The sequence below is a fragment of the Anolis carolinensis genome, chromosome 3 (genome assembly GCF_035594765.1).
Source record: "Anolis carolinensis isolate JA03-04 chromosome 3, rAnoCar3.1.pri, whole genome shotgun sequence".
NCBI lineage: Eukaryota > Metazoa > Chordata > Lepidosauria > Squamata > Dactyloidae > Anolis > Anolis carolinensis.
This window is the reverse complement of record NC_085843.1, coordinates 147,241,834-147,258,673: the sequence shown is the minus strand read 5'-3', so window position 1 is coordinate 147,258,673 and position 16,840 is coordinate 147,241,834. Positions and strand designations below refer to the sequence as shown.

General features: G+C 37.0%; 1 long non-coding RNA gene across 1 annotated transcript in view; it reads left to right on the top strand.

Annotated features, from left to right (window-relative positions):
- The window catches only part of LOC107982623 (uncharacterized), a 105,604-nt gene extending 89,462 nt beyond the window's left edge, over positions 1-16,142 (top strand). The window contains exon 3 of the long non-coding RNA XR_010004403.1: positions 13,167-16,142. This is a non-coding gene — a long non-coding RNA (uncharacterized LOC107982623). The remainder of the gene's footprint in view (positions 1-13,166) is intronic.
- The last annotated feature ends 698 nt before the right edge of the window (positions 16,143-16,840 follow it).

The window sequence follows — 16,840 nt, the reverse complement described above, 5'->3', positions numbered from 1 at the left end:
CAAAGTTAAAATCCCAAAAAACAGATTAAAACATATCCAAAACTTAAATCACAGCATCTCCTGACTAGATATTAAAAATCTATCTGAACAAAAAGTGTTTTGCCTGCTACGGAAGGACAACAGGGAGGGGGCCATGCTATCTTCCCTGTGAAGGAGAGCCCTTCTCTCAGTCCCACCTCCATAGCAAGCTAAATTGGTGGGAACAAGAGAGTGGGCCTTTTCTGTGTCTGCCCCTCAACTCTGGAACTCCCTGCCCAGGGAAGCCAGAATGGCCCCCTCCCTGCTGTCCTTCTGGCAGAAGGCTAAAACCTTTTTATTTACTCAGACTTCTAAAGAAGAAGGTTTTTAAGACCAAGTCAGGGACTGCTGTGGTTTTTAGAGTGCTGTGAATACGTTTTAAAATCAGTTTTGAGTCTCCTTTGTGGGGAGAAAAAGAAAGATATAAATAGACATTCTTATCATCATCATCATCATCATCATCATCATTATCATCATTGTGGCCATGTTGACAGAGTGAATCACATAGTCTTTTCTATGCAAGCTCAATGTTCACTCAGTTCAGTTCACAACTGAATTTTAAGGATATTCTACATTGTTTATATCTAAGTATAGTTCTGTATATGAATTAGCAAATAGAAGGAAATTAAGGTATGTTTTTCATGCAGTTCAAAAGATGATCTAATATAGATACAACAAGCTGGCAGTATTTGTGTGTGTGCTTTTTTTCTGACTCATACCCTCAAATCAGTTCCCCAAATTATAAAATATATTAAATATATGAAATCTTTGAGACAGCTTCACCAGACCTGGCAAGCACACACTCCCTTTTCTGATAATAATCTTTGTCATGAATTTTCATTTGGAATGCTGCTCCAACACACCCAGGCCTCTTCTCCCCATTTCCATAATCCCTTCACAATGAACTGGGAGATGGAGGGGAAATTACTCAGTGACTGTACACTAGAGTGTTTCCTGTTTCCATTGATGAGATTTGTGTGAAGGATCTGTCACCCATGGATCAAGCTAGCTTCACCTATTGAAATAGTTATCACCCACAAGTTTCCATTCTGTACACTGGCCTCACCCTTTTGTGTCCACTAGAATGAACCCATTAAACTCATCATGGACTCTTGCATATTGCCACACAGCATTCTGTGGAGATCGCACCACTTTTGGAGGCAGACCATTAAATGGAGTGTTACTTCAAATGACCCAATTATAGTTTATTGAATTTCCCTCCATACAAAGAACCAATCAGAGAAGACACCCAATGGAGTCCTGAGCCACTCAGGACCTGGATCCTAGCAGGATAGGTTTTCAGCCAATTAGAGACTGTCGCAGGTTTCTTGAATAGCTGCCAAAGAGAATAAAAATACTCTACAGTCAGCCCTCTAAATTTGTGGTTGCTAGAACACAGGATGCCACAAAAGTGGAAAAAGCATAAATAATTTTAATGTACACACATGTCAAACATACATGACATACTCCTTCCAACAAGCAGGTCTGGAATTTAAATGGATTTCCACCCATTTATTTCTTTGCTACTCACTCCTTTTTCTTCCTTCACTTCTCACTGTCTTCTCTCATGCCCACCAGGACACCCTGGACTCCACTGTCCATTATCTTACCACAAGCCTTAGCCTGAAAATGGGGGGGGGGGGTGACTAGGGGAGGAGGTGGATTGGTGGAGGAAGAACTTTAAATTTAGGTAAAAGGTTATGGTGGGATGGGCAATGGAGTCTAGGGATAAAAAAAACCCTGGATGTTGCTTTGATGGGATGTTGGGGAGCGGGCAATTGAGAAAAGGGTTTCAAACTTGGGTGTTGCTTCTATGCGAAGATGAGGTGGGAATGATGAAAGAAAGAATTTCAAACTTCATGCTGCTTCAATGGAAAGTTGGGGAGGGAGCAATGGAAGAAAGGGATTCATTCCTCGACATTTCTTCTTCAATGGGACAATGGGAAGGAAGGAAAGAAGGAAAGAGTTTCAACCTGGCTGTTGCTTTGATGGAGAGATGGAGTAGAAAACAGAAGAAAAGAGTTTCAAACCTGGATGATACTTTAATGGAAAGGAAAGGAACTGAACAACAAAAAAGGAGGTTTTATGGGAAGGGATCAATAGAGGAAATCAATAGAGGAATCAATAGAGGAAAGAGTTTAACATATGGATGAGGCTCCAATTAAATGGCGAGGAAGGGAATGAGGGACTGGTACTGCTGCAAGGACAGTGGTGTAGAGGTGGGGAAGCAGGAAGATTGGGGTGAGCAGGAGCTATACATTCAAAAATACTCAATAAACTATAAATCCATGAATAATTAAATCTATGAAAGTGAAACCTGCAAAGATGGAGGGCTACCTGTAATACCTGAAAACTGAATTCAAAATGCAAAAGTGATTTGTACTCACCTTAGCAGGGAGAGATGAAAGGGATAAAATATTATACTTCCAACAGACACAGTCAAATGCAAAAGAAAAATCATGAGTATATTTAGGTCATGACAAAATTATTTTCAGCCAAATATGGCTCCTGTTAGAATAGGGAATAGCAAGCAACAAAGGGACACATTTGGGCTTGTGGAAGAGAGCGAGGGCTGTATTTTTTAAATTTGAAATTAATAAATGTATGGAACATATTCAACTAATTCATTATTGTTTTACAATTAATGCTTTTATACAGTTCATGATGATTCATGAATAAATTTTAAAATAAAATGTAAAACAAATACATAAAATTGGTGTAGGCAAGGTGAGAGGTGAATATTGCTTTCAGACCTATATTTAGTAAAACTTCATAGTCCATCTCAAGAGCTAGCTCTCAGATCTGTCAAAATATATCAATTCAGCTGGTGACTTGGGTGCAAGGAGAAGATGTTCTTACACACTCCTGCCAGCAAACAAGGCTACGGCCATCAAAAACAGGCCTTTATTGTAAGTTCCTGTTACAACAGTCACTGGTGAGAACAGGGTGAAAACATGGTACTTTTGCCACATTCACCAAGGGAATAGATCTTTTTTTGCCCCATCTGATGTCCGGCTCTTGAAGTGCACTGGAGTGGGAGTTTAGGCCAGGATACCTTATTTCTAACTAAAGAACCAATCTAGGATCCTGGTGACTATTTCAATTTTTATTAATGTTCTTAATAAAGACTTAGCTTCAGTGTGTCCATTATATTAACTGTATTGCCTTGACTATGTTAACAAAGAAAGAAGAGGCAAAGGGTGAGAGCAGTGAGAAAGAAAAGCAGGGACGCTTGTAGAGTGTGGGTAACTAAGAAAGGAAAAGACACAAACAGAAGCAGAAGAAAGACCAGAAAGGAAGCTTTAGGGGGGTGCTTGCAGAGAAAGGAAGGAGGTTGGAAGCAAGGGAGAGAGACACAAAGAGAAACCAGAAGCAAAAAAGCTTTCTCAAGACTATAAAGGGAGAAAGTGAAGGAAAAATTTGAAGTCAGAGCAAGAAAGTCAGAGAAGAAGAGGAGGAGGAAACAGGAGGAAGACACAAGCAGGCATTGGGAATGAGGGTGAGGCAGAACAGATGCTTTTAAAGAGAAGTAACTGGAAAGGTGAGGGATAGAGAAGGAGGGGAAAAGCAGTTAGAGATTAGGGAAGATGAGCAGATAAATAGAAGCATGGAAGCTTTCAAGGGACTAGCAAGACAATGAAGGAGAACAAATCGAGGGAAGAAAAATGTCTTTACGTTGCTACGGTTTGCTGTGGAAAGCTGCACATACCATTAATACTCCTTCCAGGGTTCCCAGCAGATTAAAATTGGCTGGAAGGGATCTGGAGTTTTCATGGACTGGAAAAATGTTACACTAATGCTACCTCTCAGCTAAATCATACATCCAATTTCAGGGTGAAATGTTCTCCTTGTGCTCAAGAAACTCTGTCAGTCGGAGAACCTAGTCTCAGTATGGCTATAACTCTTGCACATTTTGGCCCATTGCTTGTAAAGCGGAATGTCTTCTCAATTCTACTGTTATCTTTATTTTCTTTTTGCTCCATTGACTTGTTCTACATGATCTTTTTTAGGTCTACTTCATAGAAATGCATACAGAGAATTGTGTTTCTGTCCAAATCACCAACTAGTGTCTCCCTTTGTAGCCTTTGCATACTGTATGAATTGTCTGTGTGAATAAACTCTATGTGTGTTTGAAGCTCCATTCTTATATTATATTGCACAACAACTTCCAAGAATGCCAGGACATTACAATAAAATATTTAAATATTGGGAGAATTTGTGATTCCAATTAGAATACTACCAGGACTTGCAACAAACTGTATCCTCAATCCAGGGTTGGATTTCTAATTCATACAAATTAAATGAGACCACTACTATCAAACTACCATAATGATGCAGTCAATGTTTGATTAAGAAGAAAAGAAGGGTTGGAAATATGTGGAAAATCAACAGCTCAAATACAGCTCAAAAATCTCAATCATAGATTTCACATTAATTCACAAAAATATATGCATAGCATATTAAAAACAACATGCAATGACATAGTAACATTTCATTTTTGCAGAGAAAGGAAGGAGGCTGGAAGCAAGGGAATATAGAATATATAGAGAATATATTTTGTTAGAATATAGACCAGAATATGATTTGTCCATTTTACCTATTAAATACAACAGTGGAACTTAATTTTCTAAATTATTTTATTATTTTCTCCAAAACTGATTTATGTTTAAATACTGAAAGTTAGTGGTTAAATTCTCATACATGAGACCATAACACATATGCAGTGTCATGTGACTCAATGTTTTTTTCTCTCTCTTTAATGATATTCTCTCCCCCCCCCACCCCTTAATTTATCTATAATTGAGGTTTCACTTACTGGTCATCGTTTTTGGTCTTCAGTAGGAGAAACTGTTTTGGTTAAATGGCTAATGAAACTAAGATTTGAGATCCAAACAACTAGAAACAGTTGTTTTCTGAATATTGGAGTCTGGATGCTAAAAGATAATTGTTTTCCCAAGGCTACTCATAAGTTCATGGCTGATGGGCAACTGGCACCAAATCATTCTTCTCAGGAAGCCACTCTACCTTGCTACCTACTGAACCATATATATTTGAAGTGCCATCCAAGTTTTTTCCTTCCACTTTCAAACTGTAATTTAGCTCTACCGCTATTCTTGTAAAGTTTGAAAGTGACGTGAGGCCAAATCAAAATAAAATTAAAAGATGCTTGTACATTGTGTTTATTCCAATTTTCATTGACAGCAACAACATCTCAAAGAAAATGCTTTCTCCTTAAGCCTGCCTTTTAGAAACATATATAGAGAAGCTTAGGATTCACTGTCATGAAAACCTGTGGTCCACAGTGTATAATCCTAACTTGCAATATGAAAAACTGAATATGGTATGTTATTTTTATTCATAATTTGCAGCTTGATTCCATGTAAGGGGTAATGTTTGTTTGCAACTGCCCTTCACTTAGACTCACTATAGAATATACAAAAGGCTATAAGATTTATGAAATGAACTCTTAATAGTGACATTATTTGATTAAGGTTAAGATATTGCCCACTGCAAACTCTGTAGGAAATACATGCCTCTCAATGTAATATATTTCTACTGTATGGGATTTTGCTTTAGCAGTTAGATTTAAACCACTGGACTGACCTATGCAAGCCCATATGGTAAACATAGCCTACTGGTCATGGATGACACTGCAGTTGGAGCTCAAATCATTGCAAAAATGGGAAGGTATTAAAGGATTTGGCAGGGCATAGCACACGGCTGGTAGACTTCATGTGGTTTGATTGATCACAAGCTTGGCAGTTATCTCCAGACTGTCTTGATTTCTATATTCCCTTCCACCTCCTTGGCACATAGTTTTTGCTAACATAACACATTCAGGTTATTATCATTTTCTCAGATCATCAATGGGGAAATGCTGTCTACGGATTACATGCAATTCCCCAGGGACACTGTGTGCCCACCAGGGATATTTTTTTTTCACATTTTATTTATTTATTTATTTCCGATATTTCTACCCTGCCCTTCTCCCCGAGGGGACTCAGGGCAGCTTACACAACTGGCAGGATCACTACCAGTATATCATAATACAATCTATATATAAAAAAGGCTTTTGGCATCACGGCGACTCACAAAACAACAAAACCCCAAACCCCCCCCCCCAACTCAAAAATTGTCAACACAATCAATCATCCCCGCCTCAAGTAAGATACAACACAATTACACTAAAAACACAATCACAACAGCTACAACCACAACAGGCGACCAGGTACTCTTCACCCACCCTTGAGCCTTCCCTCCAGCTGTTTTCAACTTCAACTCTCACCATTCCTAACACCTTAAGCTTCTGAGAGAAAAAACAAAAGAGACTCAGGCTGTTATGAATGCTGGGAGTTGAAGTCCAAACCACCTGCAGCAAAGGCCCAAGTTGGCCCACGCCTGTATCCCAGGGCACAGACAAACTTCATTTAGACCTCAGCCATACTACTGTCCCTAGAAAATACAGATTATCTGATTTCAACTCCATTATGTGGCAGTCTACACTCAAACCCCTGCCACACAACAATATTACCCAGAATACCAAGGCACATCTGCCAATATCTCCTTTAAACTGGATTATCTACCTTGGCATTCTAAATAATATTCCTCTATGACATCGCCTTCACTCTACACTGCCATCTAATCCAGTTCAGTCTACATTTTATACAACTATGTATAACTGACCTCATATAATCCAATTCTAACCACCTAATATAACATTATAAATAAAATATATAAGACTTACTATGGTATAATAATAGAAAACAATATGATCTCTAAAACCAGGAGACGAAATAAAGACCAACACTCGGAAAGCAGGGAAATTGGGAATTCTACAAACGAAACAATCAGGGCCAGCTAACACTTCCCAACAAAACATTCCTCCAGACAGTAAACAAACACCCTTTCAACCTGCAAGGCCATTAAAAACTAATCAAGGTGGCTAATTCCACCATTCAAACCTCCCACACAAACACTATTAATTCCTATTCAAACTGACCAACCAAGGATTCTGCAAGGTAAAAACCGACCAGGCTTACAACTATCAAGGCTATTCAATACTTTTCAACCAGGCCAACCAACATTTCCCCTACATACAAAACCCCCAAACTTTGAAACCACAACACTACTCTGTCCCATTCAACCTCGCCTAGCAACAATACCTTATGTGCAAACCGACCAGCCTTTTAACCTACAAACCTATTCAATACCATTCAATCTGGCCAAACAAGAATTCCCCTACTAAGGAAGTACCCACACTTCAAAACTCCTCTTTGATTAATGCTACGACTCCAACCACTCCACAAAATGGCCAGACTTTCACGCTGCAAGGCTATTCACTCCTATTCCACCTGGCCAACAAATAATTCCCATAAGCCACAGCAACGCATGGCCGGGCAAAGCTAGTAAAATAATAAAACAGTTAAAATAGTTAAATAACATAGTAAAATACAATATATAAAAGATTTAACACAATGCAACGCCGAATATATATGCCAGTCATCCATCAGACCTTGTGCAAGAGCCTCAATCCAATTGCAAATTATTGCAATTCATTTGCTTCCAAAACCCTCTAGGTCACTTAGGAGCATTTTTACCACAGGTTTTGCCCCCCACAGGCTACAATTGGCTGATGAGTGGAACTTATTTCTGCTCTCTGTTTTTTAAAAAATTGTTCATTGATTTAAAATGGCCCATGGTAGCCTAAAACATGAAATAAATAATTTCGGCATCTTCTAGAAGATGTTTTAGGACAAAGAAGGGCAAAAATGATATTCTGGTTGGGAGCAGTGGGTATACAGTTCTCCAACTTCTCTTAGAAGGATATTCCACCCACACATATTCTGGAGCCATCCAATTTTTCTTTCATTCTTCTTTCTGTTGCATATCTGGAATGCTTTTACTGAGCAAAGATGTTTGAATTTGCACTGGATTTGACTTTGAGTAGATACTCTGTGTCATCTTTAGAAGAAATCATAAGCTAGTTTATACATTAATGCTTCAAGTCTCTACCTGAAGGCATCCTTCTAACAGAGGGTAAAACCTAAAATGTCTCTACCTCACATATCAGTGTAAGCACTTAGAATATTTGCAGACCCTAAATGAAAGCAATGCTACAAATTCATCTAAAACATTGGTTCTCTTGCTTTTATGGGAATGTGAGATGGGAATAACGAAGGAAGGAATTTCAAACCTTCATGTTGCTTCAGTGGAAAGTTGGGGAGGGAGCAATGGAGGAAAGGGTTTCATTCCTGGGTATTTCTTCTTCAATGGGACAATGGGAAGGAAGTAAAGAAGGAAAGAGTTTCAACCTGGGTGTTGCTATGATGAAGAAGTGAGTGGAAAAAGGAAGGAAAGAGTTTCAAACCTGGATGATACTTTAATGAAAAGGAAAGGAATTGAACAACAGAAGGAGTTTTTATGTGAAGTTGTGGAGAAATCAATAGAGGGGATCAATAGAGGTCAAGACACAGATTGGATATATTTAATATGCACTGCACATTTCTACATGTTCTTCCCTAAGTCCAAGCAACAACTTGAATCAGAACATTGGAATGTTAGGGTGTGAAGTTTAATCATGTTCTCCCAAACTGCTTCAGGTATAATGTATTTTTGAACTCACTTCAATATCATAATTATGGAACATTTTCCTATCTTTCAATTTTTATTCCAATTTTTTTTGTTTAAATGTTTTCTGTTTTTGATTAATTAATTTTCTTGTAATCTTTTCTCATATAGCAGAGAAACAATAATAGAGTGGAAGGAAGTTCTCAAACTATTGGAGAGAATGAGTGAGTCTTCATTCAGTGGTTTTCTCTGACAGTTTGAGGACTCTCTTCCACTATAAATTTAATTACTTTGTTATAAGAGGGAAAAAAATCACAAGATCTAATTAATTAATTAATCAATTGCCATTGGGTTATGCAAGAAAGGAAGAAGAGTAAGCATTTGCAAAGGCACAGTTACATGCAAGCAAAACTCTTCAATCAGGCAGGGTGTTTAAAAAAAGTTTTAGGCTCAGTAACGCTTTCTTTGGTGAATCTATCTATACACTCCACCTCAATGTTATGCAGGGATTTCTGGGCAACTTATGAAGTTATGTAACTATGCAAACAAAATGGAATGAAATATGGAGCACTTTATTTAAACTGTTATCTATTTATTTTTTCCCCGTGAGATGTGCAAAAGGAGGAGAATAGCCTAATACAGGAGAAGGTAAATTGGTTTGTCTCTCCCAGACATCCTCCCCAACTTTCTCTGGAAAAAAAACACCTGAGCACCTGAAAGAAACTCCAGAAACTGGGTTGCACCCAGACCAGCAATTTTCTGGAAGACCAATCTAGAGGTCCCTACCCCCAAGTCACATGGCCTTTACCCCCAAGTCATATTGCCTTTTGTAAGGGCAGAACTCTCAAACCATCCGCAAAGATAGTATCTTTACCCACTCTCTGATTGACACACAAAGGCAATTTTGGAGAGCTATCTCTCAAGAAATGATGGCAGATGTGCACATCAGACTCCCCCCCCCCACCTGCAAAGTGACCCTGGATGTGGAAAAATGGCAAAGTGTTCCGCTAACTTGGATGGGAAGGATAGCTGTGATAAAAATGATGGTTTTACCTAAAATGTTCTTTCTATTCCAAAACATACCAATTATCAAGGGAGTAACGGTTTTTGAACAGTGGAGGAAAGATTCTGTTAAATGTATATGGAATGGTAAAAAAAAACTAGAATTACATACAGAAATCTAATAGACAAGAGAGAGGGGGGTTAGCTCTTCCAAACCTTAGATACTACTACAAAGCAACAGGTTTTGGCTGTCTTAAGGAGTGGGTTAAAACAGATATAAGGGTAGGTTTGTAATAGGTATAAGATTCACATTGAGTAGTGTCATAGTAGTTCATGGGTGTGGAAAAGGAGGGTAAGGATTTGTTAAGATGTTATAATTATACAGTTTCTGATAGTTATTGTACTACTTGCATTTGATTGTTGCTTTTTAAGGCCAAAACTCCAGCAAGATTACACTGTGTCAGAAATAGGATAGCAGGTCAAATAGATAAGACTAAAGAGGAAGAAAAAGCTTACCTAAGTTCTGCCCCTGAAACTTCACATCCAGTCAGAAGTTCCAGAACATATGTTTTATTGTGGCTTTCGTTCACTGGAGGCCACAATGGAAATACTTCCCTCCCTCAGCTACACTGCACAAAATTGGGTGAGATTTAGATTGTCTGTGCAACAGTAATACACTACTAACTGGGTAAATGAAAAATTAACGGAATAATTTGTTAAAGAGGCTATATTTTAAAACTGAATCTAAAGAATGAGTTGTACTTCTAAGGAATCCATTGCTGCTGGGAATTACATGACCTGTCTCACATTCCAAAATATTGTCTTATAGATGAAGGTTTGTATGAGCAAAATATACTTTCTTTGAACCTTTTCACACTACAATTATAGCTCTGTGATTCCACTTGAACTCTCATGGTTCCATCCTATGAAATCTTGGGATTTGCACTGTAGGGAGATATACTCAACCAGACAGCACTGATGGATCATCAAACTGCAAATGTCGGAATTTATGGGATGTTGCCATGACAGTTTATGTAAAACCATGCAAAAGACTCTTGACCTTTTCCTTCTATTGGTAGTCCACATATTTTCCTATCCTTGATTACATGATTACAAGCCTACAATAATGGATGGAATAAAGAATTTACATTTTTCTTTGCTTTTAGTCATTGCAATGCCACAGGGCGAGAGATCATGGACATGTCAATGTTTAACCTAGATTTTTTTTCTTTAGGCTTATTTACTCCTCTCTCTCTTGCACCTTTGATTCCACAGTTTATTTTAATTTGCAATACTTTATTTCATTCTACTAAAACATGTAGGACTTAAAATAGCTAATAAAAATCCATTCAGTGTCTGGTCCTTATTCTGCTACATCATTACTCTGCTTGTTGTCTTCCATGTGAAGTGGAGATATCTTTAGTAGATGGGAGACTTTCTATGCCTTGATCTACAATTCTATATACTGCAGTTTGAGAATGCAGATTAACTGCATTGGACTGGATTGTATGAGTATACACCACCATATAGTCCAGTTCAATATAGTTCATCTGCATTCTCTAACTGCATTATGAGATAGTGTAGATTGGATTGAGTTGCAGAGAGAAAAAGCGTCCAAAAACATTTGAAAAAAATCTCAAAGATGTCTCTTTAGTATCTGTAATCTGCAATTGCTGTTGCCCACTTTTGGTCTAAAACTATTTAGCTGTTTGTGATTCCTTTATTTTATCGCTTTTAAACGTATCTATTATGCAATGCTTTTGACACGAAATAAAAAGTATCTGTAAACTCTATTAAAGAAAATCTTGACAGTGAAGATTGTTTCTAATTTGAAACTCACATATTTTGAACAAATCTATGACATTTCATTGAATAAAAAAGTTTCATGCACAAAATTGCAGTTTTCTGTGTAAAACTGTTAACTTGCAAATTCTGCACAGAAATCAGCAATTACAGAATTTTCTGTACAAGGCTTTTTCTTCATAAAATGATATTTACATGCAAAAATATACTATTTTTGCTCGGAATAATTTTGTGTAAATTTTGTGCAAAAAAAACCCTCTCCCAAACTGATGATTCACTTAATGGTTTATTAGTTTCCTGACACACGAAAACATGTATCTTTTTCTGAGTATTTTAAATATTCTATCACTACTCCCTACCACTGTGGTTATTTTCCCTCTTTCTGATCACATATTGAATGATCAAGGAGTACCTGAATATGTGTATCATTTCACACTATTTTAAGATTAGGACCCATAAAAATGCATTAATTAATAATTTTCATATCCTATGCCATTTCATCTCTCCAAGTCTTTCACCTTTCTATATATCCTCTAATAAGCAAACATCAACAGTCTTATTTTATAGATAATTATTGACAAATGTTTGAGGAAAAATATTACTTTTTTTTCAAAAGAAATGAAAAAAGCAAGGAAACACTATTAATCTCCCATATATATTTCTCTCAGTCTGTATTGTCCAAAATTTATTATGTCTGCATCACATTTCCTGTTCTTTGCATGGTGTTCCTCAGGGTAAAAGAATCATTCATCTTTTTAAATGTTATTTTGCAAGCAAGTCTCTTCTTTCCACATCTGTACAATACAGCTTTTAAAATGGAAATGAAGGTCTAATAGTTTTCTAAGAAACCTTCTTAAGCAATGGACTGGATGAGATTCTGCATCATCAGACACTTGAGAAACAGATTTCCATATTTTTGATGAAGTTATTGCTTGTAGTAAAATGTGGCCATTCTGTTAGGTGACCATGCATGGCTTTACTTTAGTAGCATCAAGAGAAAATTTAGAATGTAATCAAAATGCAGTTTAAAGTTAAATCTATGGCCAAATTAATTGAGAAAATGTGAAGTTTAATGTGAGGGGTGTTTTTTTTCTTGTTTTTAATGAGATCTCAAGTCTCATGCGTGATCAGCTAAATATAATAACATTGTTCATGCCAGCAAGTGGGTGGGGTGGATGCCATGCTGCCTTCAATAGCTATGGTCATTGGGGTATTTCTACTTGCATTCACTCCTCCTCTTCAATATTATGAAGCTGAATACATGTTTTTTTCTTATTTAGAAAAAATCCATTGGAATTATGGTGACAATTGTAGGAAAAAGCTATGAGACAAAACACCTCCCAGGATATTTTAAAAATTACATTTTAAATCTAAACTTTCCAAGTGTGGATTATTTAATTTAATTGTTTGACTTTAATATTAATGTATCATTAACCTGTGTTTTTAATGTTTTTTGTGTTTTAGATATATATTGTATTTTAATCTATGTTGTACTACACCCCGAGCCTTTGGGAAAGGCAGATAATAAATAAATTATTATTGTTATTGTTATGATTATTTTTATGTCAAAGTCTGGATTATAACAGAATATTCTTTTTAAAAGATCCGTGCAATTTTTTTGTATTCACATAACACATAGTCAACACTTACCTAGATTGTCTAGGAAACCAAATATAATATAAGACTGTGTTATATGTTCATAAAATATTGTTTAACTATTCAGTTTAGATTTATATTTCACAGAAAATTTTAAGACTAGTCCTCTTTTATTCCAGGTTTGGAAAATGCATCTGCCTGTGACTCTGGAATCTCATTCAACTCACCTACATGGCCATCTGTATCATTGTTGCTTTGGAACGGTTCTTGTATCTGTGAAATATTTCCATGCTCAGTTTCAAAAACATGGTAGTGGCAAGAGCAAGAATGAGCCAAACACTGGCTGAATTATCACCTCTATCCCCCTGTTGTTTGTGGCTGTGGCTACATCCACAGAGACTCAGAGACCTCTTGGCCATTAGTAGAAAAATTTGGAAGAGGGAAAGAAGAGAGCTTTAAAAGGGGGGATTCTCCTTGAGGCTGGAATGAAGGTTCACACTCCTAAAAAACCTTTGAGATTTGGGAGGGAGTGCCCTCAAGATGGCCTTCCAGTTAAGATCAGCTGAGCTGTGTGGTCAAAGAATTTTGGGTGGCCCTCAGGATCAACTAAGTATGTCCTTGGATGCGATCAGAGGGACAGTTCTCACTACGTTATATACTCAAGAGTTATTTCCTTACAGGTTAATTCCCCTTAATTGTGTTTTTGTTTAAAGGTTCTTGCAGAAATTTTAGAAAATAAATAAATAGGCCAGGAAATGGGACTTTAGATCAATTTTCTTGTGTCAGGTTTTTTGATTTTATGGTGGGAATTCAATGCTAACACCTTAATTACCCTCTTGATTTGATATATCTTCACATTTGGAAAGTAGTCTCTCAGCTTCTTTATTAAAATGATTTGTAATAATATTGAACTCAGGCCCAGAACAGAATCCTATACCAGTATCCTCTGCAAGATGAGGAAATTTGGTTTTTTTCTTCCAGAAATCCCTTTTTCCTTCCTTCCTTCCTTCCTTCCTTCCTTCCTTCCTTCCTTCCTTCCTTCCTTCCTTCCTTCCTTCCTTCCTTCCTTCCTTCCTTCCTTTTTCCCTTCTCAAGCTTGCATTCTTTTGGATGATACCCAAGATTGCTCACAAAAAGAATAAACTAGATTTTAAACATAATTAAAATCATGTTAAAACATGTCTACATGATGTCCAAGGACTTTTGATCTTTAATGCAGAGCAAATCAAGTTAACTGGTTTAGCTCCATGATAAAAAATGTCAGGGAACATTCTGAAACCTTGGGCAGAATGTGGACAGTAGACTAGTTTTGATCAAACCCGGTCTGGCACACTGCCATTCCTTTTTCCCTGCACTTGTCAGCACAGAGAAAGCGGGATGGTTTGGGTGTGTATCAACTTTGTTATGGCTGCAGATGGCTCCAGGAGAGCTTCTGGGCACTGTAGACACCCTGTGCTGACATCAGCAAAGGGAGAAGAGGAATCTAGCTAGGTTCCAGGTTTAGTCTGGTTGGATTACATAGACTCTACCCTGTCATTGTCATAGGTTAGGGAAAGAGCACCTTTGTGGCCTCCAGAGCCAGTTTGGTTCATTTTAGCTTTGGATTGGCTCCAACAAAATTGGCCAATGTAGACAGGAGCTTGTATGTGTTCTCCATGAACTTCGCTGAAATCCAAAATGACTCTCAGACTAAAAGACATTCCTCATTCATGAGGTATAGGGTACACATTTGGCCTGGCTAAACTGTGTAGACTTCACCTCACCACTGCCATGGGTTCAGGACAGTTCTAAAAACAGGATAAGTTACTCTTAAATTCAGGAACTGCATTTCCTAACTACAGATGCAGTCTATTTATTTACAAATAAATTAAGCACCAAAGACAAGGGCAAGAAACTTAACATTTCAAAATTAAAGCCGAGTTTTTTTGGAATTCAGACATCAGATCAGACACTGATTCCTCCAAAACATTTTAAATTTCATAGTGCTTTATGTTCTTTTAATTTGTTCTTCAAAGCCTGGTTTTACAGTGCCAAATATGTAATTTGAAGTATATTGTATCAGTGTAGAACCATATAATGCAGTCCAATGTAGTTATGTGGTTCTACACTGACCATATAATGTAATTCAGAAGATAAAATTTGAGTCAAAATCAGATACTCAAAACTTAATAATTTTGTTGGATTGCATGACAACAACATGTGGGAGCTTACTGTTCAGATGGGCTTATCAAAAACAGGCAGATCATTTCCTATGACATTTCTTCTATCAGTATCCACTTTTAGCTAAGTGCACACAGAGACTGTCCCAGCATTCTGAAACTTCAAAAACATGGCACTTTCCATTTTAGTTACCAGCAGAGCGTCAGATGTATTTCAAATTTTCTTTGAATCAATTGACCTTTCCCAGTGGGAGACAACTGTGGGAAGGTGGGGAGTTGAACTTTCTTTTACTCTTTGTGCTTCACTCAGCTGTGTTTCTGATTCTTATAGCAGACATTTTCTTTCTTTTATTACTACTTCCTTTTTTATTCAGATCTTTTGTGCTTATTATACAGCAAACTCCACAGTGAAAAATCCACTGAAGATGTATTTTAATATATTGTTCAAAGCTCATAAGTTCCACTCTAAAACTAGTCCTTACCTAGACAGCCGACATATTTAGAAGTACCTTATTTAAATGGTAATAACCATATTATGGAGGTCTACTTTTACTGTGAAAACAAACCCACCTTATAGATAAGTCTGCCAGATATTGAAAGCTACATTCTTCTTACATAATAAAATTTGATAGAAGACTATGACTACTACAACTGAAAGATGCTCCCATAGTCTCATCTTTGGGTTATTCTGCAATTTCCAAATATTATTGTGTCAGGAAAACTGAGGTCTACAAAACTAAGAGACTGCCTCTGTGGCAACAGCCAGCCAGGGTTCCAAAAAATTGTTGAATTTGCAAAGAGGAGGACTGACTAATACTTTTAGTATGTAAATCTCTGTGCTAGGCTGGGAAGAAATCCCTAAATAGGAGTTCTATTGGTTAATATGAGAGACATTCAATGAAATAGCTGTTGTGGCTTTTTTAAATTGAAAAATGTATTTGTCAAAAATTTGAAAACTTTCCTAAAATCAGTATATGTATGGATATATCTGAAATTTGGCGGGATTATTCCCCTGATATCTTGTATCATTGTAAATAAAATTCATGGGGATAGCTCTTGTAGTTTTTTAAATGTTGTTTATAAAAACTTTGACAATTTCCCAAAAATCTGTGGATAAGTCTAAAGTTCTGAAACTTGATGGGCTATTGGTGGTAAATGTGTTCTACCATTGTAGCAAGATTTACCCTAAGATCTGTAAAAACAAGGGAGAAAGGAGCTCCTGAAGTTTCCCAAATGGTGCAATTACTATAACAAAATATGAATATTACTATAACAAAATTTCATTACTCTTGTTATAGTAACAACATTTTCACTAATGCCACTTTACAAACCCATTAGAAACAAAACACTGGTGCCCCTAATTTTGTAATGAGATTTGAAAGTTTTTTCATTGCTCGCACAGCCCTAGTGGCTACACACTTTCAAAGCACATTACTTGAAAAACTGAGGTGTGTTATGGTTTGTAAAGACACTGTAATGTATGTGTTTACTGGAAAACTATGTGTAAGAAGCTGATTGGCTGAACCTGCAAAGAGCTAGAAATTTGAATGGATACTTTTTTTTCTGTCATGCTGCTGGAGAACTGGTTTAAGCAGGTTTACCTCAGAGATAGAGTGTGTAAGCTGACTGAGATACAGACTGGAGACAAAATGGCTGCCTGCTGTCTGAGGCCTTGATATTTCTGAGGCAATGAA